Here is a 26,018-nt window from a genome sequence, read left to right as displayed (position 1 = left end):
CTATCTATAAAACAGAAACAGACTCACAGACATAGAGAAGAGACTTATGGTTGCCAAGGGGGATGGGGGGGTGGGGGAGGGATGGAGTGGGAGTTTGGGATTAGCATATGCAAACTAATACATGCAGAATGGATAAACAACAAGGTCCTACTGTATAGCACAGGCAACTACATATATTCAATATCCTGTGATAAACCATAATGGGAAAGAATATTTTAAAAAGAATATATGTATGCATGTGTAACTGGATCACTCTGCTGTACAACAGAAACTAACATAACATTGTAAATCAACTATACTTCAATTTAAAAAAAAAGGAAGATAGAAGATATTGTAGCCAGGGACTTCCCTGGTGGCAAAGTAAGTGGTGGTGTGCACAACTACTGAGTCCACAAGCCACAACTCCTGAGCCCGCAAGCCACACTACTGAGCCTGTGCGCCACAACTACTGAACCTGCGCTCTAGAGCCCACGTGCCACAACTACTGAGCCCGCGTGCCACAACTACTGAAGCCTGCACACCTAGAGCGCGTGCTCCGCAGCAAGAGAAGCCAATGCAATGAGAAGCCCGCGCACTGCAATGAAGAGTAGTCCCCGCCCGCCGCAACTAGAGAAAGCCCGCGTGCAGCAACGAAGACCCAACGCAGCCAAAAATAAATAAATAAATAAATTCTTTAAAAAGGAAGATATTGTAGCCATGAAACAAGAACAGGATACATTTTTAAAGAAAGAAGCCATTTGAGAATATAATAAATGTTTTATAATTGGTAGTAAAAAAAAAAAAAGAACTAACGGGTTCAGCATTGGGCGGGCTCAGTTGGAAATGCTAAAGGGAAAGTCAGGTCTGGAATTCGGGAGATGGTCTGGTTTGGATGTGAGAGCTGAGGAGTCGTTTGTACACTGGGTTTAGCGCTGGATGAACCCCTGCGTGACACTTAAGGAAGGTGGTAAAAGAAAAGGAGCCAACAATAGGCACTGAGGAGGAGCCATCGAAGGCTGGAGAAGAACCTGGAGAAAAGTGGAGGAGTTTCCAGAGCTGCCAAGAGCGTCACAGCACAGACGGCGGCACAGAGGGAGAAAGGAGACTCTCTGGTTCGGCACGTGGATCCCTGGTGACGTTCCAGAACGCGGTTTCAACCGAAGCTCGAGAGTGGAAGCCAGAATTCAGTGGACTGAGCTGAGCAGGAGTGGGAGGTGCGGGGGTGGGGGGCCCATCATACGTGAGAAAGTCCGTCTGTCAACGGAAGAGAGTACGTGGCAGGAGCCCTGATGTAACAGGGCGGCTGACATCACCCCAAGGGCACCCACGGTGGAGGTGGACAGTGGGGGGTCAGTCTGAGCATCCATCGCCTGTGTGCCCAGTTCGTATGTGGGCTTGGGTTTCCATGTCTCTTTATCTTCCTGTATCTCATCCAGCATCTTTCAAAGGCTCCGTTGAGTTTATCCAGGCGTGAAGATTCTAAAGACTGTCTCAATTCAGAATAGTTCTGCAGATGGGTACTTACTTAAATAGGGACAATGGCTTTGACAATAATTTAGGGGCTTCTAAAAATAAATTTGCATCAGTAACTCCACATGTCTTGTTTTGTTTTTTCTAGGGTTAGTTACAAGCCACTTCTTGTGATTCTGAGAAAACATTTACCCTCTGACAAAGAATAACTTTTTTCCTCATGTACTTGTGTGCTCAATTTTAGTTTCCCCAATTCACTCTTACTTAACATCCTTCATTGGATATATGCACTTCTTTTATTTTCTATAAAAAATGAGAAAAGGGCATATGAGTTGAATTATCAATATAGCAGGCACATGTTACAATCTAATTATGCCCAAAAAACCAGCAGTAACTTGCTGTATCCAGTTGCAAATCTCATTTCGTTAAGTCCTCTGGCTTCTAGAGCACCAGGGATGGCTGCTATAAAGTGAGCTTGGAGAAAATCCCCTTGCTCAAACATTCTTTACCGTCTTGCAATGTTAAAACTTTTGCCAACATAAAAACAGAGCTAACGGTCTTCCAGAAAGATGGTAAAGTGGGTGACAATGCCAAGAATCTCCTCCTCACTCATGCTATTACACGTGGACAACAAAAAGTGTTAGCAGCAGGGACGCCTCCGTGAACGTTCCATCTGACCCGGCACAGTGCGGGGCAGGCCTGCTTGGAAGCACAGCGCAGAGGTCACTGGGATAAGCTCCAGATCCCGGAATCAGACCAACATTCACATCCCTGTTCCACCTCAGAGAAGCGATTGGGCATGCAGGGCAAGGCACTTCCTTTCTAAGCCTTAGCCTCCTTGTGTGTAAATTCTGGGTAGTCAGATCCACTTCACAGGTTTCTTACGAGGACTGAACATGGCAATGCAGGTAAAGGCTTTCTCCAATGCCTTGCACCAGTAGTGGTGGTGGCATTGCTATTATTCCACTTTGGGTACGTCCGCCGAAGCTCCTCAGAGCAGGCTGAACCCCAGCTGGCTTCTGCATCAGTTCTCACGACATTTTCCTTCCTGCTCTTCACTCTGGCTGCCCTCCATTTCCATGTGTCTAGAATGAGTTCTAGGCTCCCGTGAGTCTCCTGAGATGCAGACTTCCCTTCTGTAAGGGGCTAAGGCATTGGTTTTCTGAGTACCTCTAGTTCCCCTGACGTACTAAAGCCCTTCCCTGAACCATAAGTGTGTTTGGGTTTTCCAGAGAAACAGAACCAATAGGATATCTATATAAATACAGATATAAAAAGAATATATAAAGAAATTGGCTCATACAACTATGGAGGCTGGCAAGTCCCAAGAGCTGCAGGGTGAGTCAGCAAGCTGGACACCCAGGAGGGCTGACGGTTTCATTCCAAGTCCAAAGGCCTGAGAACCAGGAGAGGCCATGGGTTTGAAGGCCTTCCAGTTTGAAGGCTGCCAAGTTTGAAACCCAGGAAGAGCCAGTGTTTCGGTTTGAACCCAAAGGCAGAAGAAAAGCCAGTGTCTTGATTTGAAGGCTGTCAGGCAGGAAGAACTCTCTCTTACTCTGGGGAAGTGCAGCCTTTTTGTTCTACTCAGGCCTTTAACTGATTGGTTGAGGCCCACCCACATTAGGAAGAGCAATCTGCTTTACCCTGTCTAGCGATTTAAATATTAACCTTGTTCGGAATAACCCTTACAGACACACCCAGAATAATGTCTGACCACATATCCGGGCACCCTGTGGCCCAGACAAGTTGATACACAGACTGACCATGACAATAAGCATAGAGTCCCAGGGCTCAGCCTATGCTAATCAATAAAAGTCCTCTGGTTCAGGGTAGACACCTGACAATACACTAGTGATAAAGGCCAGAGAAGTCACACGCTGTGGACTCCTGGGAAGGACATCCTCTCTCTCTCCTCCTTTCAATGGGATGCCTGGATCCACTGCAATTGTTCACTATCCAGAGGGAAGCCAGTGTGAGGAGGAGAGAGCAGGACAGGAGAATCCAAGAAGGATGCTGCAGCCTTGATCAAGTCATGTAAAGTCTGATCATCTTGGGATGTTTCAGCTACCCAAGTGGATCCACCATCTTTACTGTGTAACCCAATTGGTTGGGTTTTCTGTAACTCGCAGCGTGAAATCTAATGGGTCTGCTTCCTCCAACACCAGGACTGGTCTTGTCAGCAATGCTTCTCCTGTCCCGGAGCTCTGTTCCCCGCACAGCAGGCAGTATCTGGGACACTGCCCGAGCTAAACGATAACCGGAGCTGTGACAGTGTCCCTCAAGGTCACCTCTGCCTTGTCTTATATCATGAGTAGCTCACCAGGACGTCCCCCATCTTGCCCCCCAAATCTCAAGCAGATAGCAATGCTGTCCCAGAGTGAACCCACATTTGGAACATCCCTGAGATTTGAGCCACTGGTCACCTTTTGGGGGTCAGGCCCCCCAAGCCCGCCCATTCCCACTTTCTCCTTTCACAACAGCCAGAGCCATCTGGTCGTGGATTCTGAGCAAACGTGGGAAAGAACTACCGAATTGGTACTATGACAGGAATAACAAAATCAACGATTAAATAGAGAATCAATGATTAAATAGAGAATTGTTGTTGGCGAGTATAATTTTTGAAACAAAACAGTATTAGGTCAAATCAGTAGCTTTTTCTCTCCCAAGATTCTTTCCTGAGGAAAGAAACAAGAGGTAGTTTGTGAAAGAGCATAATAGTTGCTTTCCATGCTGCTAATTTAAAAAGAATTATCAGCCTTAACGTCCCATGACAATGACTTTTCAATTTCATATTATTGCAGATCTGTCATCTGTGAATTTATTCATATAACCATCCTCAATCTATTTACATTTTTGACCAGGTTTAGGCTTAACGCTGGGCATTTCTTTACATCTTTTTATTGAGCCACCTAGTTTTGATGCTCTGAAGTTTAATGAATAGATCCTTATTCAACCTAATCATAATCCTTCAATTTACAGACAGTATTTATAGCTCAAGAACAATGACCACGAAGCAAGAGTCAGGGATCTAGGACTGGTGGGATGTCCAGGTGTTTGCTGCCTGGATTACGGTCTTTACTCATGAAAGTCACAACTGAGTTAAATTCTGACCATGGATGAGAAAGGTGTAGAGACTTAGAGGTTTGGTCTAGGAAGGGCAGCAGTGCCTGGGTTGGGGACAACTCAGTTCGGGACAGAAGGAAGTACAACCAACTTCATCTGCTCCAGTGTGGCCCTGAACTCTCATCCTCAGGACGGCGTGGGGTAGAAGCCCTGGGTGCGAGCAGAGGTTAGCAGAGGCGGCTTTAGCTAGGATCTTGCAAATGGCAACCCCAGGCTTCTTCTTGGATTGGTCTGTCCTCTCCCAGGCTGACGTTCTGAACCTCGTGCTGCAGAGGGTCCGTGCTTGCTGGAGTTTGAAGGCTGACAGCCGGGCTGGCGCTGCTAGCGCATCGTGGAGCAGAGGTTGCCCTGGGTCTGCTCACTGGTTTTAAGCTGTGCCGCGCTGGCAGCGGAACCCCGTTGGAAAGGTCGACGAGGGGAACAGAGCTGGAGAGGGACCCTGAGGGGTTCCGGCCCAGGAAAGAGAGGGCCCAGGCCAGCGATGAAAGGGCTTTCGTGGGCACAGCCAGGCACCTGCTGCCACCTCCACGTATGAGGCGCTACCGCCTCGGAGAAGGGTCTCCGCTTTCAGGGGCAGTTTAAAGGCAGTTCTGCCCCAGAGCCCCCAAATGGCAGCTGGCTCATCAGGGCCTGACACCAGAAACAAACGTTCAAGCCCTGAGATTCCAACCTCCTGGCTGTAGGACTTTGGGCAAATCATTTAAACTCTGAATCTCGGTTTTCCCATCAGCAAAGTTGGGGAAAGAATGCTTGTTTCCAAGAGTTTTGATGAGGATCAAATGAAACAAAGTATGTGACGTATTCACGTGTGACATACTCGGATAAAACAAACCTTCCTGAAGCCACCGACCTCTGGTGGGGCGGGGAAGGGGTGGGTAGAAGGATTTCTTTACCCGCCTGGTCCAACCCCTTCTGATCATAAATTGACTAACTCATCTAACCATTATCTGCGTCCATTTGTAACCTAAAGGTACATTACCTACCTTAAGGTACCTACCTTAATAATACATAATAAAAAATAATGATAATAGGTTACGTTTATTTCACACGTGCTCTGTTCTTCGCACTGTACAAAATACTTCATTCGCACTCTCTCATTTAATACTCGTAACAACCCTACGGAGACCACAATAAACTCAAAGCTACCAGTGACAAAATTTAGGCCAGATTGCTTAAGTGGTCTAAGATCACCTAGGTTGTGTGTGGCAGACCTGAGATTCGAACCCCAATAATTTGACTCCAGAGCCCATGCTTTAGAACTTAGAATCATTATTACTGTTTAAATGAGAATAATAGAACGCACAACGTTGTGAAAAGAATTACGCCTGGTTTACCAAACTGTTGGCCTCATCATAAACATATACAAAACCCCAACGCAATACCATGCGTTTCTAGCGTTAATCTTACATTCTCATCACTAAGGAGTTGGTATCTTCAGCCAGGTGTGGCTCAGGGACCATGCTGGGAGGACGTTTTCATTATCCCGATTCCGCTCTGAATGGTCGGGTGAGTTCTCAATGCTTTACTGAGGTGAGACTTGCTCCAAGGCAAGACTTGGATTCAGAGTTATGGGGACGTTATTTCCAGAGGCCCAGTCTCGCTTTCTTGAATCTGCTGCTGCACAGATCTGCGCGGCAATGGAACCCAGGCAGGCTGGCCATCCTCCAGTGCCCGCCCTACCTCCTACCCGCTCCCCCGCCGTGGAGCTCGGCACCCGGGGGGTCTTAAACATGCCCTCCAACTACACGGCGGCCTTGGTGTCTGACCGCCTCCTAAAAAGTTCTTTCCTGTGCAGCTGTCATCAAATATGTTTTCCATTCCACGTGCATTATCGGACAACCTGCTGACAGGTACAGCATCCTAGAGTTTTACTACTAAACGATTTATTAGCTTTGTCCATCAGTTAAAGTTATATAAGTGTGATGAAGTTCTATAATACAATGCAGGTATCAGTAGCACTGAGGTAGGACTGTGTGAGAACCCAGATTAGGACACTCTACAGGTACTCTTGGCTGAAAGCTGGGTTGCTTTTCCTTCTTTGTGCCCCACGGTGCCAAGTCACTCAGTGTCTTCCCGTACTTGTCTGTCTTCTCTGCTGACTGTGACCTTCAAGATGGGACGGACAACATCTGTTTTACCCACCACTTTCTCACCAGCATTTCACACAGTGCCTGGTCTGGAGTGCTGGTCAGTACTGGACAGACGGACAGATGGATGGATGGATGGATTCTCCGGTCTTTCTGGCCTCTCGGAACTTCCAACCAGAGTATGGTTTCAGTTCCTTCTGCAGATTCTATCCTGCCGTTCAGCACGGTGTTTGGGGTGAGGAATTGCAGGGGGGCCCAGTGTGGGAGCCTATAGATCGCTCTGCCCTGGCATAACTGACTCAGCACAAAGAGATGCTGGGACCACCAGAAAGGGGTCTTAGGTAAATTCAAACTTCATTTTGTAAATAAACTCTTTATTTTGGTAAAAGTGGCAAAGATAGTACAGAGAGTTCTTGTACGTCCCTTACCCAGTTTCCCGCTTGTTAACACTTTACACTTGTCACTTTACACTTGTCACCTCACTGTCAAGGGCGCTTGTCACTACATAACCAAGATGGGTGCCCAGCTATGACCTGAGCCCTGGCATGGATTTAGATGCAGCCAGTGACCGCCCTTCCCTTTGTTCCGGGCTCCTGTCTGGACGCCACACTGCACGGGGCTGTCACCTCTCCTTAATCTCCTCTGGCTTGGGACAGTTTCTCAGGCTTTTCTAGTTTCTCACGACAGTTTTAAAATTAACTGAAATACTTTATACAATTTCCTCCAATTTGAGTTTGATATTTTTCTCGTGATTAGACCGGGTTTAGGTTTAGGGAATTATCGCATCGGGGTACATGCATCCTCATGACATCAGTGGTGACATTAGCCTTCTTCACCTGGTTCGGGTGCTCTCTTCCAGGTTTCTCTGCTGTGCGTTTCTCCTTTCCCTTTGATTTACCTGTAATGCTTTTTTTTTTTTTAATAAATTTATTTATTATTTATTTTTGGCTGTTGTTGGTTCTTCGCTGCTGCGCGCGGGCTTGCTCTAGTTGTGGCTCGCGGGCTCAGTAGTTGTGGCTCACGGGCTCAGTAGTTGTGGCTCACGGGCTTGGCTGCTCCGCAGCACATGGGATCTTCCCAGACCAGGGCTTGAACCCGCGTCCCCTGCATTGGCAGGCGGATTCTTAACCACTGCGCCACCAGGGAAGCCCTACTTGTAATGCTTTATGTCCAAATGTCACCGAGTCACTAAGTCATAAGATATGGGCTTGACGGAGCTGTGAGTCACAAGCCATTTTCGGCAGATTTTCGTTGCTTTTATGCTGATGTGCTGACTGTGACCTTGAGAACTTATTCAGTTTTCGGGAACAGGATGGTCAATTCATAGGGGAAAGGAGTCTGGAGCTGGGTCTGGTGCAGCTGACGAGCAGGTGCAAGTGAGATTAGGAGAGGAAGGGCCAGGAGGGTGGGAGGTCGTGATGGAGGATTGAAGACTCTGAGGTGGAGCAGCTCCAGGTGTGGCCACGGGAGGCCCGCAGAGCCGAGGCAGAGCCACCTGGGACACCGGGCAACTGGGGAGTCACTGCATGAAGCTTCCCAGAGTGACCCTGGGACCTTGAGTGCGGGAGGGGGTGACGGGAACGCCACAAATGGAGTGGGCAGCTTCATGACCCCACGACGGGCCGCAGGCAGCGGGTTTCTGTTTCCATTTGTTTTACAAAAGATGAAACTGAAGCAGGGGATGCTGACCCCTCTTCCTGACCCTGAGGTTCAGAGGACGTGGGGAGGGAGGGGCCTTGGGGCAGCGTGTTCTTGGGTGACAGCCAGGGTTGAGTCCAGGCGACGAGGTCGGGGAGCACTTAGGGGTGATGTAGGGGACTTTGTCTTCCTGCAGCCAGGGTCCAGAGGGTAGGACAGAGCGCTTGGGAGGGAGAGGCCGGGGCCCCTGGGCCAGGGGAGAGGAAGCCCAGACCAGCTAGGGGTCAAGACCAGAGGATGGGGGCTGGCCAGAAGGCTTATATCTTGGGCACGGGTCCAGAATTACAGTGATTCATGGGCTCATCCCATGGGTACTTACTGAGTGCATCCTCTGTGCCAGATGGCAGCTTGGCATCGAGGATGCAGACGTGACCCGCCCAAGGGCCTCACCACGCGGTGCCTGCCTGCTCGTGGGGCAGACGTGGGCCTGCTGAGCAGAAGCCAAGCAGAGAGCGCGGGAGGCGGTGCAGCCGCGTGGGGTGCGGGGAAGGCGGCCGGGTGAGGGCTGGAGGCCCGTGTGCGGGGAGGGAGGGGAGGAAAGGGTCAGAGCAGGCAGGCCCGAGGCCCTGGCCGGTCTGCCGCCTTGGTTCTGAGCGTGACCCCAGGCCAGGGGTGCTCTGCACGCAGACGTGCCACGATCTGACAGCGCGCCGCAGGCCCGCGGCCCAAGGCACCAGGAGGACGCGTGTGGCCCGGCTCCCAGGAGCCAGCTCCGTGCTGGTCTCCTTCCGAGTGAGCTGGCAGGAGACAGAGGGGCCTTTGGCTTCCAAGACTCGTGAAGTATGGGAAACGGACGCCTTCTGGGGAGGGGACTACGGCCTGTGGGATGGGCAGCCTCGGCCTTGATGGGCTCTCAGCGCCAGGGCGCCCACCCTCTGCGGGCCCAGGGGAGTCCGGGTCCCCGGGAAGACTCACACCAGCCTTACCGATGTGCGTCTGTGTTGGTTACACTGGCTGCAAAGAAAGGCCTTCGGGGTCAAGGCTGCCAGCCGGGGCTCCAGGCGGTAGCGAGAAGTGTGCCCCGTCCTTGCTGGGCCCCAGCTCCCGCCCGCAGGCGTCGCCGTCCAGCCAACTGGGAGGCCTGGCGCCCGCAGAGGCCAGGGTCAGAGTTAGAAGCTCCGATTCTTCCCGTACTTAATCCTCACGCGGGTTGGGTCCTAGTCCTAGCACCGTAAGAACGTGGAAACCAGAGCTGGATGGAAGCCCTTCGGTCACCTGATCCAATGCCCTCGATGTCGCAGGTAAGAAAGGCAGCCTCCAGGAAGGCGAGGTGACCTGACCAAGGGTCACGGACCTCTGGGCGGCCGGAGCCCTCCTCACTCACAGCACCTGCCCTACCCCCACTGCGGGGAGGTCAGCACGTCAGAAGGTCAATTCCACACAGTCCTGTGCCCCAAAGTCTCCCCGTCCCCTCACCCAGACCCGCAGCCGTTCTGGTTGTGCTCAGTAAATAGAGCTTGGTGACCACGAGAGGTGGGCGTGGGGCTCGAAGTTCCCACAGCTCTTCATGGAATAGCATCAGCATTGAAAGACAATAATGTGCCCAAAGTCACAGCAAAGCACGCTGACATTAAACCAGACCTGTTAGGATTTACTCCTGTGAATGACTATGCGCTCCTTCAAAATACTCCCATTGGGAGGTTACGTCTCTCTCCAGCTCTGGGCCTCCTCTTCCAGACGGCACCAGCAGTGCAAAGCAGGTTTTGAGTCCAAGGCACCTCAGTTAAATCTTAGTTCTAAAACACACCAGCTAGCTGTGTGACTTTGGGTGAGTTCCTTAACCTCTCTGAACCTCAGCTTCCTCGATTATACAATGGACAGAATCATGGTTACGTTACAGAACTGATGTAAGGATTAAGTGAGATAATGGAAATGAATGTACCTGTGCTTGGTACATGACAGCCTCTCAGAAATGTTTCCTTTCTTCTTCTTTTGGGAATTGCCCTCAAAAGTGAAGCATTAGTTTAAGTAACTTAACGGTGCCAAATCTTTATTTTCTGAAGATGAATTATACCTTTGAAAATGCCCCAAAGCTATAGGATTCCAGCGAGATAAATAAGACCAGTAACTGAGCAGACAGTGCAGGGTGGGGCTGCTGTGTGAGTGTGAGATTGATTCCTGGAGATCAAAGACACTTTTCTTGACGGCCACCGTGTTCCAGCGCTGGGCTGGTGGTGTGGCCGCAGCAGTGACCGGGCCCTTGTCCCGTGGAGCTCGCGGGGCTGCGTGAGCTGCGGCGACATCGCCGCTGGAGAAGACCACGCCCCGCTCCTCAGAGGCAGGCTCTCCCCAGGTGATGTGCGTGGGGTCCAAGACAGCCCAGAAACTGTTTAGAAACGAGTTTTGCTACTTCATATGTTAAACAATGGACCTGTAGCATCCTTACCTAAGTTGTAAGAAAGAACAATTCGACAATTCCCCAGATAATCAGCTATTCTTCACTGACCTGGCATGGTTTTATCAAGCAAAAATAATTAATACATTAATTGAATGTCATAATTAGGTGGCATTTTCCAAGCCTTGGGCTTCAAACCAAGAAAGTTATTGATAATTTCCTTTGCTAGAATCTCTAATAGGGTCGTTATTACTTTAAATAACATGTAGCTCGTATAACCTAAAGATGAGTTGTAAACTTGAGAACTGCTTTCATCCCGTGTACAGCCATAGCACCCTGGGTAGGGAGTCTAAAGCCCTCTGTTTTGCCTCGATTTCCTCGGTTTTGGAATGGAGGTATCAGAATCACCTTCTCTTAACACGGTGGTGAGGTGTGAATGAGCCCATACAATGTAAACGGTTCAAACGCTGCCAGGAAAAGAGAGAGCCCGTGCCGCTGCTGTTATTTGAATCTGACGCGCGGACCATGCTGTCACGTCATGGGATGCAGACAGCTTCCTGCTTTGGGAGCCTATGTTCGTTCCCCTTGTGATGAAGAGATGCCCTCCAAAGCCCACTTTCTGAGTGGCGGGGGTGGTGGTGGTGGTGGTGGGATGAACTGGGAGACTGGGGTTGACATATATACACTAATATGTATAAAATGGATAACTGATGAGAACCTGCTGTATAAAAAAAATGAAATTCTAAAATTAAAAAAAAAACAAAGTCCACTTTCTGGGTTTCCCTTCACAGTCAGCAAAACTTTATGTAGCGTGATAATTATGAAAAGAGAAACAAATATAAAGATGTGACCCCCCCCCCCCCCGCCCCGTGTGGCCTCGGATGCGCAGGGCGTCCGCGTGGTGAAACGGGGCTTCCTCGTGGATCGCCCTGGGCGCGTGAGGACCCACGGCGCTGCGCGGACGGCAGCTCGCCAAGTGTGAATTTGACCTCGAACGTTCCCTTCTGAGTTCTACAGTCCTCTGTCACAGGGTCCGTGGGATAAAGGTACAATAACGCACTGAGATCAAGGAAAACGGGAGGAGATGTGCTGAGGAGACCTCAGCCTGCCTGCCTCTCGCTGGGCCCTGGGACCCCGAGGGCAGGGCCGGCGGGGACCCTCCTCTGCCACTCACTGCAGTTTGGTGTAGGGTCACAGCGCTCAGAGAAGAGGAAAGAAAGCAGTGACAGTGACACACCTGGTGTGGAGATTCCGAAAGGCCACGACCGCCAGCCTCCAGGACTCTGGGTCTCTAGTAACATGGTGGTCGGATGCAGCTGGTGGGGGAAGGGCAGGGGTGGAGGAAGAGCCAGGAGAACAAAGAAATACTTTATGTCCCAACAGGGAAATCAGCTTCCCTGCCCTGGACCCAAACCTTCAATGCCTTCGGTGTTAGATCCACAGCCACGTGGTCTGACTCGACGTGGTCCCAGCACCCGGGCACAGGACTTCCCTGAGGTCCTCTCCGTGGGGGGAGCATCAGGAAGCCCCTCCCCAGACAGAGAGGGAAAATTCAGGACTTCCTTGAGAGGACCAACCAGTGCAGGGGGGTAGCAAGGTGCCAAAGCTGAGGAGCAGGCCAGGTTGGGCCAGAGCTCCATCCTCCTCCGCCCTATGTCCAACTCAAGGTTCCTGGAAGCCGCAGTAGGTAAGGAAGGCTGCTCCTCTTTCACCTCAAACAATCTGAGGAGCAAAATCAGACCCATGACTTGATCAGTTCACTTGTCTAGCCAGACACACAGAGCAACTTGCTTATTCTTAGCTTCACTCCTCTTCCAAAACAAAGCCATCAAAACACACAGACATAGGTAACGGTCTTCTAAGCTGAGTACGCACAGCTCAGAACATGAGTCGCTAAAAGAAGCCATCTTTCCATTCACTCAAGGCACACACGTGTATAGGTATTCTCCACCTGGGTGCTGGACACTGCTAGCTCCAAGGGGACGACAGTGAATGATCAGGTAACACTGCCACCTCCACGGAGCTGACACGCAGGACAGAGGAACAGGGTGCCATGGGAGAGTGTAGGAGGAGGATTGAATTAATCGTATATTTTGTATGGAAAAGGCATGATGAATCTGAGGCTAAGTGTACTCTTTTACTACTTTAAAGGCAGATGGATTTGCTGAGCCAGATGTGTAAGCTTTGCCTGCCTGCCCCTTTCTGGAACTTCCAAAGCATCTGTAAACGGATCATAAAGTACTTTCAGATGGGCAAACAACAGACCCTATCTTGAAGCTGTTCTGGGCACTTCTATTCTTTCATCAGCTCTAGTCTTAACTTTATCTATTTATTCATTTGGTAAAAAGTGACTAATTTCCTCCATTCAACTGTTTCAACATCCATGAAACGCCTAGGAGCTGCCTCTACCCCACTTCCCATTATGAAGACCAGCTAAAACGTCTTACAGGGCTTTTCATAGAGAAATGTGCTGGTTCCCTACAGCAGTAAAACCTGTTGTTAATATACTCCCTAAATTGTCAAACCACTAATCTTAGTATGTGATATCCTCATAACTCCTTCCAACCCAAACTCTCAAAAGACACTTTCCGTACTAAGATCTGACACTGCCAAGGTCATTTACCTAATATATCGCAATTGCTCTCTTCTGAGTCACGGCCGGGGGAAGACAGAAAACCAGGAATCTCCATGAGGCCACCTGGCTGAGGATTAGGACTTCCAAGAGTACTTAGAGCTGGAACATAATTCTGAGGTTACTGACTCCATCTTTACCATTTGAGAAAAGAGAAAACTGAGGCCCAAGGAGGTCGGGTGACTTGTCCAGAGTCACTTGGCTAGTAGGGCCAGTAGCAGCCGAGGACCGGTGCTGGGGCCCTTGGTCTCGAGGGCTCGTCTCACCAGCACCGAATGCCACAGCCTGGCGCACTGCCTGGTACGTGGTACCAGGCCACAGCATGCGATACATGCTTCAGATGGACGAGGCCGGTAGCCGGGGATGTGTCAGGTGTTCCGGGCCCTGCGTGCAGCATCAACTCATTATTAACTCCTCACAACAACCAGCGGGGTCAGAACCTTTATATCCTCAATGTGCTGAGTCACACGGAAGGTAAGGAAAGTGCCCAAAACAACACAGTTAGAAAAGGACAGAGGCAGCATTTGAACCCAGGTCTCAGAGTACCAAGGACGAAAGGATGGATACAGAGCAACGTATGTACCCTGAAGGAGGAGGGGAGACCGGGGACAGTTTAAGAGCAACATGGAAACTGAGTGTCACACGAAAGGACAGTATTACCACAAACACATACGCTTCATACTATCCACACGTGGACCAGAGGCCAAGGCTCCTTTACCCTAAGTGGGACGTCACCCTCCGGACTGATAGAGACCATAGGTTTGCTGATCCAAACCGCGAAGACTATGTAAAATAAGACAGGGCACAACGTTTGCTTTCTTGGCATATAAATTTTGAATTATAGCAACTGGCATTCTGTTGTTCATAAAAAATTTGAATTATAAATGTAAAATCATAGTCATAATAACACCTTCTGAAAGGTAGCTAGCTGAAATCTACTTCTTTTTTAAATGGCAAAGGGCATAGTATCACAAGGCGTTAGCGCTATTCTTGCATGAATGTCAGGAGTACGATCCTTGTACCATCATACAACTTCCCACCCTACTCTGGAAGGTTCTCTCCGGTGCTGACATTTCTAAGGTCTCACCATCGACACCTCCAAACGTAGCTTGGTGGTTATTCCCAGGAACCCTCCTCCTTCAAGACTCACTGGGGTAGAGCTTATTTTGCTGAACTTGACATTTGTCTGTCCACGCTTATGGCAAATGGATGTGCAGGCCTCGTGAACTCCCCCCCTGGAGGGTTTTCCCTTCTCTCCTGGCTAAATGAACCAGTGGCCCACCACCCCGGGCTGCTGTGGGTGTGACGGGCACTGGGCCCTCCCCTGTGGGAGGGAGCATGGGAAGGATCTGGCACGTCCTTGAAGTGACGGCTCTTTGTGGGCTTTTTACATCCTCCCCTCTGCACCCTGCCCCGAGCACAGGGCACCTATTATTCGGGGTGACCCAGCACAGGCAAAGCTCTGCAAGAGTCCCCGCAGACCCTGGACACAGAGGGAAGCCTAAGCCTGCCGCCTGCCATTTTATTTCTAAAGGTGTCTACACATAAATTGTATAAATAATCCATGATAACTCTTCCTTTGTCGATGTGTTCGTGTTTGAAAAACTCTTGTAAATTCCTATTTCGTGGCCCACACGAAAATCCATTCCTGAAAGGGTCTGGTTCCCAGCCAGGTTTCAAACAGCCATCAAGAAAATGAAGGGAGGGACTTCCCTGGTGGCGCCGTGGTTAAGAATCCTCCTGCCAGGGGACACGGGTTCGAGCCCCGGTCTGGGAAGATCCCACATGCCGCGGGGCAACTGGGCCCGTGAGCCACAACTACTGAGCCTGCGCGTCTGGAGCCTGTGCTCCGCAACAAGAGAGGCCGCGATAGTGAGAGGCCCGTGCACCGCGATGAAGAGTGGCCCCCACTCGCCGCAACTAGAGAAAGCCCTCGCACAGAAACGAAGACCCAACACAGCCAAAAATAAATAAATAAAAATAAATAAATTTATTAAAAAAAAAAAGAATGCTCCTGCCAATGCAGGGGACACGGGTTCAAGCCCTGGTCCAGGAAGATCCCACATGCCGTGGAGCAACTAAGCCCGTGCACCACAACTACTGAAGCCATCGCAATGAGAAGCCCACGCACCGCAACAAAGAGTAGCCCGCGCTCCCCTCAACTAGGGAAAGCCCGCACGCAGCAACGAAGATCCGACACAGCCAAAAAAATAATAAAATTAAATTAAAAAAAAAAAAAGAAAAAGAAAACAAAGGGATTGTTTTGGTGTCTCTTAAAATTCTTGTCTGAGTCTGGATGGCTGAGTCACCAGCCCCCAAATATGACAAACATGAGACCAAAGCATCGCCCTGCTCACATCTGAGGGGCTCCCGAGCTCCCAGGGAGGACAAAGCCGGCAGGGGAGACAGCCCCTGGCCTCTCGGGAAAATCAGCCCCGCAGGTGTGTGCTCCTCGGACACCTCGTGACCGGGGAGAGAAGTACCGTCCTGCACCTGCCACCTCACAGCAAGGCAGGTCCAGAAGGATGGTCAGACGGCAAGCTGGCTGACCCTCCTCATTTCCCGGGGAGAAAGCTGAGGTCCAGGGTTAGAACCACCCAGTCTCATGGCTCCAATAGGTGGTGTTCGCACCTCTGTCCCACAGATCATTTCTACCTGAACACGAATATGCCGCAGCTCCAGGCAAATCACCCATGAACCGTGAGCGTCGAGAGGGAGTTTCAGCGGCTCAAGGTTCACTAGGTATTTGCATCTAAATGCAGTGATTTTTCCAAATTCTATCACTCATCTTTTATCGATCATGGCACTGCTTTATGAAAAGGAAAAAAAAATTGAAACTCACATTCCAGTCTAAAAGAAAAAGAGGTCAAAATAGTCTTGGAGAAAACGTCTCAGGCAGTGCCCTAGCTCTGAAACTCTCTGCAAACATCCCTCACACAAAACCCTTTCTGCATTTCACAATAATAAAACGCAAAAGCCGACAGAATGCTCTCGCGCCTCAAACACTTGATGCTTTAGATCCAAAAGGAAAATACCACGGAGCTAAAGAAATCTGTGCTGCAGGTACAGGCAGGTCTCCTAAACTGAAAACAAGATGCTAAAGGAGACTTGCTGTTTTTTAGTCTAAAGAGCAGCAGGGGAAGCAGAAAATTCAAAAGAATTAGGCCTCAGAGCAGTTACGTCACGTAGAGGGGAAAAATCAGAAGCCAAGGTTCTTAGTCCCCAAATATCCCTGCAGGAAGCTCAGTGGAACAACTTTCCACGGAAAACAGGAGACACATTCTTATAAATAAAAAGCTCGGCAAGACTGTGAGTCAAACAAGGAACCCAGCGGGGGGAGGAGGGGAAGCGGCCGGGCAGGCTCTGGGTGCAGGCCTCCCGCCACGGAAAGGGTAGGGGCGGGGGGTTGTCCAAGGCCAAGACGCTGAATATTTATGTTCTTCTTATCAAATGTGTCTTTCATAGAGAAATTAGTCACGTTCTACTGTGTCCAAAGAGTCCCCTAAAGTAAGACCCTTTTACACCATCCGTCTGCCCTTGTCATCAGGCTGGTGTCCACGGAGACCAGTTCTCAGCTGCAAACAGGGGAGTCAGGCAGAGATGCTGTGCTGGCGAGTCCTAGCAACCCGCCGGGAACACTTGTTCCTCAGACAACGGATTAAAAGTACACACACACACACACACACACACACACACACGCACAGAGTCTGTATCAATAGGAAGGACCCTGACTTAGGTGAAGGTCCATTCTGAATTTAAATATAAGATCATTTCTTAATGACAACCAAGGAACAAAAACGTTAGGCTCAAACTGTGCCACTGAGCCCGAGAGAGCCTTTGGAATCAGGCTTGGTCCTCCCGTCCTCCCACTGGCAGCTGCACGGAGAGCAGAGACCCGAGGGGCCCCGAGGCCCAGCAAGGATGGGGCAGGGAGACACAGCTGAGCTCTGCCTACAGCCATGGGGGCCCCTCAGTGACCAGGCAGGTTTCCATCTGCATGCGGCAGAGGAGACATGGGGGGAAGAGAACACGACAGAGAAGCCAGGACTCAGAGGCGAGCAGCAGGGGCTGCTCCGGGGTGAGGAGCCAGAACGGGGGCCTGCTGCCTGCCCCCCCCCAGCGCCCTCCCTGCCCTCCTCTGGTCCTGGGGAACCAACCATCCGCAGCCCCTTCCCCGTGATTCTGACGGCGCTGCCCCCTCTGCGTCCAGTCCTGCCCCTCCTCTCAGCACCTGCCCCTGAAGCCACCCACTCCTCTCAAGATTCAGCTCGGAGGCTCTCCCCCTCTGTGGAACCTCTCCTCTCCTCCCCTTGTCCCTGAACCAGCCCCGACAGGGACCACTCTCTCGTGACCAGCGGGCTCCTCCCCTTGTCCCTGGACCAGCCCCGACGGGGACCATTCTCTCCTCAGGGCTCCGTGTACGTGACCAGCGGGCACAGCGTTATTCGAGGCTTCCTTCTACCGACCACCCCCCGGAGACTAACCTCCCCAACGCACTGGCTTGTGCACGTGTGCTTCCCAGGGCTCCCACGTCCCACGCCCGGGCATCGTCCAGGAGCCCCCAGCAGGAGGCGAGGGGCGTGAACCTGGGGCAAGACCCTGTTGGTTGGTCCTGGTGAGCGTGGTCAGAGCCTGCACAGGGGAGTCAGCAGGTGTGGCTGGAAGGGGGCCAGCCAGACAGCCCGGAGGCCACCCATGAGGGGTGTCTGATGGCACAGGACAGGCTGCACCCGGAGGGCATGGGGGGAGGGGACCGTGACAGGGGTCAGTGGGGGGCCACCGGGCAGGAACAGCGAGGACGGAACATATCCGGCATCTGAGGAAATGTCGTCTCCTCCAGGATAAGGTCATCCACCCAAAACGTCCAGACAAAGACAGACAATCTTGATGACCGCAGACACAGCCTGTCTACCGGACTGGAAATTGCATCTGCAGGTCACGTCCTCATGGCAGGTCACAGGGACCCTGCAACAAGGCACGAGCTGTGTGCGGAGAAAAGAAAGGGAGAAGCTATGGGGGTTAGTGCCAAAGCGTCCCGTACAGGTCACGGACTCTCCCTTTCACATATGTCGAGGAAATCCAGAGAAGAGAAAAGGCTTTCTTTTTTTTTTTCCTTTTTGGCTGCGTTGGGTCTTTGTTGCGGTGCGCGGGCTTCTCATTGCGGTGGCTTCTCTTGTTGCGGAGCACGGGCTCTAGCCGCGCGGGCTTCAGTAGTTGTGGCGCGTGGGCTTCAGTAGTTGTGGTGCGTGGGCTTCAGTAGTTGTGGCACACAGGCTCAGTAGCTGTGGCGCACGGGCTTAGCTGCTCCGCGGCATGTGGGATCTTCCCGGACCAGGGCTCGAACCCGCGTCCCCTGCACTGGCAGGCGGATTCTCAACCACTGCGCCGCCAGGGAAGCCCCTCGAAAAGGCTTTCTTATGGCACCCCAACCAGTCCCTGGCAGACCTGGATCTAGAAGTCAGCTTAGCTCACAATACACTCACCTGGAAGAACGTGATGGGAAAAAAACCCTCAAGCACACAACTTAGATGGTTTAGTTCAGAAGTTAACAAGTAGCACGTTTCTGAGAAGTGGGGAGGCCTCCTGGGACGTCACAGAGGCACCAGTGCAGGAGGCTTCCCTCTAGATGTCGAGTCTATGTTGTGCAAACCAGCACCGCCAAACGTGGGCGGCGCGCAGCTCCTGCCCACAGAGCCTGCAGGGCGGAGCCAGCCCTGCAACCTAGAGACGCCAACTGCCAACATGACGCGGAATCCTGAATTTGGAGCTGGATGAGGACAGGTTTCACGCAACATCAGGAAAGTACAGTACCATCCCTGTATTTAAACCCCTGCCCGAGACGCAGCACAGAAAACGGCTTCACCTCGGTGAGTCCTCGCCCATGGCTGAGACCCAGCCCGCTGTCCCGTGTCCCAGGCTCCCCTCCTCCTTCCCCAGATGCTGCCTGAGTCAGGGAGAGTGGCCCCTGCCCGATGGTACATGGTGGGAGCCGGCCTCTTGTCCTATAAACATAAGGCACCTTAACTGTGCTGCCTGCGTTTGTTCTGTTTCACTAGTCTCGTCTTTTAACAGGGATTCTGGTTTCTCAGGAGAACTGGTCCAGCAGGGAAACTGGGCTCTGGGAATCTGACCAGTCAGCATTATCAGATTTCAAGGAACCAGAACTCACCGAAGATTGTCATCTCTTGTTACTAACTGAGATCAACTTTATATCTGCTTTCTAATATCTACTATAAACAAGGAACCTTACGAGAATTTCTCATAAATTTGCGGTTAACATCCATCCTCCGACTTCTACATATAGTTCAGAAAGAGTCTGAACGTGTCTGCAAACACAAATAATCAGACTCACCTCTTGTTGGCTTGTATGGCCCCTGCAGGCGTCTGTCTATGCGGCTCCGCGGTAAAGGTGGTTTAGGAACTTCCTGCAGAATATCCACACACGCGGTGCGGAGGCCTCCGTGATGAACAGAGCTCCCACGATCCCTTGAAACGCGCGTGCACTTTTGTGTCTGCAGTATTCCAAAGCGAGCGTCTTGGCAGATGTTGACAGGAAATCATGATACTTACAACAATACTGCCTTTTTAGACCTTACTACGACCACTTACACTGTCTTGGGTATTATTTCTGCTCCAGCTATTGCTCTTTTACAGCAAAGGAAACAAAATAACCAGAGAGGCGACACATTTGTCTTTAGGCCGCTCAGCTTGTCCAGGGTCAGATTCAGGTATTTTGTTCACCAGCAAAGCCCACTGGAGTCCTCAGGAAAAATAAGCTGGAATCTAGGTGACAAAGTCCAACCTCCCCTTTCGTGCTTAGTCCAGTTGCACTTGCCTGTAGGGCCGTGCGCAGATGCCTCGCACCCCAGAGCGCAGCGGCCCGGGGGCAGAAGCGCCATCCATGACGCTCACTTCAAGATGGCGGCCGCAGTGGGCCGTGCGCAGAGAGGCGGCGCCCGGCACTGGGTCTGGAGCCTGAGCAGCCCGCTGCGCCTGCGCCCGCGAGAACCCCGCCCACAATCCCGCCCCTCCCATATAAAGTAGCCCCCGCACAGCCTGCCGGGAGAGCGTGCGCTCCAGAACTCGGTTACTCCCCGTTCTTCGGTCAAAGAATGAAACTTTCCTTTGCTTTTGAACCGAGCTCCGTCTGGTTCTATTGTTTCCAACGACACCGGCAGGAGGACCCTCGTTGGGCCTGACTCCAAAGGGTTGGTAACAATTTCTGAACCTAATTAGTCCTTGTGTTTACTCCATTATTACCAGCTCCTATCTCAGTTTCCTTTTCCTAGATCCTTCGGGTTTGTTTGCTTTTTTTTTTTTCTTCCAGCATCTTAAAATGAATTCTAACCTGTATTTTAAAAATTCCTGGGGCTTCCCTGGTGGCGCAGTGGTTAGGAATCCGCCTGCCAATGCAGGGGACATGGGTTCGAGCCCTGGTCCCGGAAGATCCCACATGCCGTGGAGCAGCTGGGCCCGTGAGCCACAATTACTGAGCCTGCGCGTCTGGAGCCTGTGCTCCGCAACAAGAGACGCCGCGACAGTGAGAGGCCCGCGCACCGCGATGAAGAGTGGCCCCCGCTTGCCACAACTGGAGAAAGCCCTCGCACAGAAACGAAGACCCAACACAGCCATAAATAAATAAATAAATAAAAATTTTAAAAAAATTGCTTCTAGGGTCACGAAAGTATTTAAGGCTATTTCCTTGAATTACAACTTTCCTTGGACCCCATAGGTTTGGGATAAGTTCCTCTAGTTTTAATGCGCACTAGATGACTTGTAATTTCACCCTCGACTTCCTCTTTGCTCTTCTGGCACTGTATGAGTGTGCTCCCTGATTGCCAAGCATTTTGATTGGGTCTTTACACAGTTCATCTAATTTTATTGCATTTTGATGAGAGACCAAGGGTTCTGAAATCTCGACTTTCGTGAACTAGTTGAAACGTCCTTAATCATCAAGTACCAAATTGAATTTTATAAATTTAATTTTAAAGGACAAAAAAAAACCTAAGGGAAAACGATATATTATGTATTTGTAGGATACAAACTTCACGTGTGTTATTACATGAGATTGTGGATGTGTGAGGATCCTATTTATCTTTGATTATTTAAAGTTTACTAGATCCGCTGCATTGCAAAATAAGAATATTTACAACCATTCATTATATTTGTGCTTTATCAAGTTCTGCTTATATTTCTAGTAGCTTTTGCTTTCTATGTTAGGTATGCAGGCATCTTACTTTAAACAATATAAGGTAATGTTAACAGCAACATCAGATCCATTTGTCGCCTGGGAGATGCAAACTAAAAGCATCCTGAGCTATCACTACACAGCCATGTAGTGGGAACACCAAAATGAGAAAGAGGGAGCATGACACGTGGCCATGAGGATGAAGAGGCACTCCCACACTCCAGTGGGGATAAAAATTGGCACCTTGAAAACTGATAGGATCTACTAAGGCTCACCAATCTGCATACCCTCAAATCAGCAGCTACACCCCTCAGTATTCATCACATGGAAACATGTATATACATTTACCGTAAGACAGTTCGAGAAGGCCCTCAGCCGCTTTACTCATAACGTCCTCAAACTGGAAGCCCAAACTTCCATCATCGGTAGAACTGACACATACATTTGGTGTCGTGCGGTAGACGCAGTCACAGGAATGAACAAACCACGGCTGGTGTGTGGTAGACACACCAGGCACGAATCTTGCAAACGTCCTGTTGAATGAAAGAAGCCACACACAAAAGAGTGTGCTATACTTGTTTGTGGAAAATCCCCAAATAGGCAAAACCAGAAGTCTGGACAGTGGGTGGGTCCCTTCCTAGGGCAAAGCAGTGACCAAGAGGAGACCAGAGGGGACCTGGAAGTTGTTTCTTAATCTCAGTGCTAGTACTTGGGTGTGTTGAGTGTGTGAAAATCCCAGCGCTGCCTGCACACTTATCACTTAATGCACTTCTCTCTGTGTGTGCGACATATTCCAGCAAACCTGCTTTGTAAACATCGAGTACAGGGCTCCACCCAGGAGTTAATGAAACAGAAAATGCAACCTTTATCTTTTTCACAAGGTAGAATGCAAATTCCAGGAAATATGTGTCAGGCGCTGCGCAAATTTCTTGTCCTAAATTTTGTTATGAGACTCCATTCACGTTGTTAAATGGCCAGCACTAACCACTGAGGTGGGTGTTATGGTCCCATTTTACAGAATAGCCAAACAAGGCTCTGAGTGGAATCTGAGTCGTCTGAGACCACACAGGTGCTCTGGGGCAGATCTCTCTGAGGGGCGGGGAGGAGGGAGCGGAGCTCTTTAGTTCTAGTGGTGACCACACGATGATGATGAGGTAGCCTTGCTGAAGCTGAGAGCCTGGAGTGAGGACAAATCTCAGGAACCTGTGTGCAGATTATTTTTTCTGTGAAGTGTAAAAACGATCTTCCCTCAAGATATTTCATATGAATTGCTTAGAGATAATTCAAACTAAAATTAAACGGTAGCATTCCTGCATCTAACTTCCCAAGTTCCCTTACACACTGGTTTTATTTCATTCCCCATCATCATAAAGCCTGGTGTTGTTTATAGTGTCATTTTATACAATAAATTTCTTCCACAACAAGTTTTTACTCTTACAGTATTTGTAACTTTAAAAAAAGTATGTTATATGATTCACCCAATTCCATGCAGTAATATTACAGCTTTATTTAAGGCATTTGATGTGTTTGTAGTAAATTAAACTCAGATCGAAAAATGTTTATTCAAAATGTATACACCCTGTCTATTTCCAAAAAGCGTTGGTGCATAATAAAAAGTGCCTGTAAAATAAAGCTGAAATACACAATTTAAAACCTCATGGAAGGAGAGGAAATTAATTTAGGAAATTAATACAAAGGCCGTGATTGAATATTAAATTTAGCCCTAAGCTTTCTGGAAGACAAGAAGTACGTAAATCTCCTAATCTGATAATAGAAAATAGATCCGTTATTCAAAGAAGACAGTTTTCCAGATACAGATTTCCAAGAGGCATGCCAAAAACCTTATACAAAAGGTCTGATAATGAGTGATATATGTAGATGTAAAGTGATACAAAGAAGTCCATTTTAGGAGGAAACTTTTACAAACAAAACAGCCTTGGATTTTATTTTTTGAGAATGAGTTCCAAGGAAAAAACAAAAGAAAACAGAAACAAAGAGAGACTGTGGATTTTAAAAGGTAGCAGAGACACACTGGGCCGCCCAGGCGGCGGCCGGGACAGCAGGTCACCCTCAGGGGTCACTCAGCAGTCACGGGGCCAGACCTGCCCTGCACCTTCTGTGCCTTGGTTTCCCTACAGGGAAAAAGTAGAAACAACAACACTTTCCCTGCCACCTCACATTACAGCACTCTGGGAAATGCAAAATGCTTGACCACTGCAAGTCCATCATCTGACCTCTACCAGTGCCATCAAAATGGGGCGGGTGTAGGGAAACCACAACTCATGTTTCCAAGGTTGAGAAGCAGTTAACATTGGTCATTCTCCTTGCAGCCTTTGTCTTGAGGATGATGTCATTTGTTCCCCTCGCTGTCCTTTGCAATTTTATCAGGAAGCGCATTTATTAGGAAATATCAATGTGTGATGAATCAGCACAGAATTAAAACCATGTGACCTTTCCTTCTGAGTTGTGCTGGCCCTATGTTCTGCCCCCGCCCCCCATACAAGCCTATAAACACAAAAGTCCCCCATTTAAAATTATGAGAGACACAAAATGGGTGAAACTCACTGAGCACTTGCTCTCCCAGAGGAGCACGCTCTGTTCCTGGAAGCCGACAGTCGTGGGTTACAGCCTGGAAACTACCAGTGGACCTGACACTGCGTGTGTGTGTGTGACGTGTATGCATGTAAACGTGTATTCATGCACGTGTGTGTATGTAACCATCAAACAATCCCTGTCCAGAATCTGGGAGATGGAGCGTTCACTTTTCTCCCCCCAACGAGTAGACAAGAGGTTGCCAAAATCTCTTTCCTGCATCTCCCAAACTACAGGGGCCACAGCTGCTGAGACTGGAGAAGTTTGATTTTTAAAAAGACAACATTGGGCTTCCCTGGCGGCGCAGTGGTTAATAAGAATCCGCCTGCCAATGCAGGGGGACACGGGTTCGAGCCCTGGTCCAGGAAGATCCCACATGCCACGGAGCAACTAAGCCCGTGCACCACAACTACCAAAGCCCGTGCACCTAGAGCCCATGCTCCTCAACAAGAGAAGCCACCGCAATGAGAAGCCCGTGCACCGCAACAAAGAGTAGCCCCCGCTCTCAGCAACTAGAGAAAACCCGCGTGCAGCAGCAAAGACACAATGCAGCCAAAAGTTAAATAAATGAATAAATAAATAAATTTTTAAAAATAAAAAATTAAAAGACAACATTTGAAAGCTGCTAAAAGAGCAGATCTTTAAAGTTCTCATCACAGGAAAGAAAAAAATTGTAACTGTGAGTTCACAGTAGGTTAACTAAACTGGTAGTAATCATTTCAAAATTTATCAAATTATTATGTTGTACACCTTAAACTTACACAGTGTTATATGTCAATAACGTCTCAATAACCCTGGAAGGGAAACCAAGGCTGATATTTCATCACCTAAGCTCCTGTACCCCCATGTCCCCCACATGTCGTTTGCCAAAGCAAGCGTCCACGTCAGGTCGAGCAGAGAAGTAACACAGCACCGAGTCAGAGAGGGGGACGAGGAGGAAGCCAAGCTAGGCTGGGACATCTCTCTGTCTGCAAATGTACCCTGAAGAAGGAAAGGACTACGGCAACACCAAACAGGAAGCACTTAGATTGAGTGAGTTTGTATGTTCCGCTCAACTAAGCCACGACTGGCATCATTAACCAAGACCCACGTGCAAAAGGCTTCATTATCGACTCAGACCTGTTTAAAATATGTTTACACATATATCTTCATATAACATTTGCATCATCCCATCAACTGTTGCACTGTTGTTAAAGCTTTGAACTTGAATTTAGCCAACAGCAGACCTCTGCGAACCAGTTTTTAATGGAAGTTCCCAGCGGTGTTTCTCTAAGTGCGGTTCTTAGAGCATCAGTGTCTAAATCAACCCGAAGGGCCTGATCAAATGCAGATTCCCGGGCTCTGCCACTGGCTGGTTGGGGCAGCCTCTCTGGTTTTTTGTTTTGTTTTTTTTTTACATCTTTATTGCAGTATAATTGCTTTACAATGGTGTGTTAGTTGCTGCTGTATAACACAGTGAATCAGCTATACATATACATATATCCCCATATCTCCTCCCTCTTGCATCTCCCTCCCACCCTCCCTATCCCACCCCTCTAGGTGGTCACAAAGCACTGAGCTGATCTCCCTGTGCTATGTGGCTGCTTCCCACTAGCTATCTATTTTACATTTGGTAGTGTATATATGTCCATGACACTCTCTCACTTCGTCCCAGCTTACCCTTCCCCCTCCCCGTGTCAAGTCCATTCTCGACATCTGCGTCTTTATTCCTGTCCTGCCCCTAGGTTCTTCAGAACCTTTTTTTTTTTTTAGATTCCATATATATGTGTTAGCATACGGTATTTGTTTTTCTCTTTCTGACTTACTTCACTCTGTATGACAGGCTCTAGGTCCATCCACCTCACTACAAATAACTCAGTTTCGTTCCTTTTCATGGCTGAGTAATATTCCATTGTATATATGTGCCACATCTTC

At 49.5% G+C, this 26,018-nt stretch overlaps 1 protein-coding gene across 3 annotated transcripts in view; it reads right to left on the bottom strand.

The window, feature by feature from the left end:
* The window catches only part of SPATA13 (spermatogenesis associated 13), a 266,585-nt gene that overhangs the window by 196,172 nt on the left and 44,395 nt on the right, over nt 1-26,018 (bottom strand). For 2 of the 3 annotated variants that reach the window (XR_009005916.1, XR_009005917.1), the window contains exon 1: nt 19,677-19,799. The exons of the other annotated variant lie outside the window; for it this stretch is intronic. The gene's annotated coding sequence lies outside the window, so the exon portion shown is untranslated. Of the gene's footprint in view, nt 1-19,676; nt 19,800-26,018 lie in introns of those variants that run through there. 3 annotated transcript variants of the gene reach the window in all.

The sequence above is a fragment of the Balaenoptera acutorostrata genome, chromosome 18 (genome assembly GCF_949987535.1).
Source record: "Balaenoptera acutorostrata chromosome 18, mBalAcu1.1, whole genome shotgun sequence".
Lineage (NCBI taxonomy): Eukaryota > Metazoa > Chordata > Mammalia > Artiodactyla > Balaenopteridae > Balaenoptera > Balaenoptera acutorostrata.
Note: the sequence above shows the minus strand (reverse complement) of the source record. Positions and strands in the feature narration are given on the sequence as shown.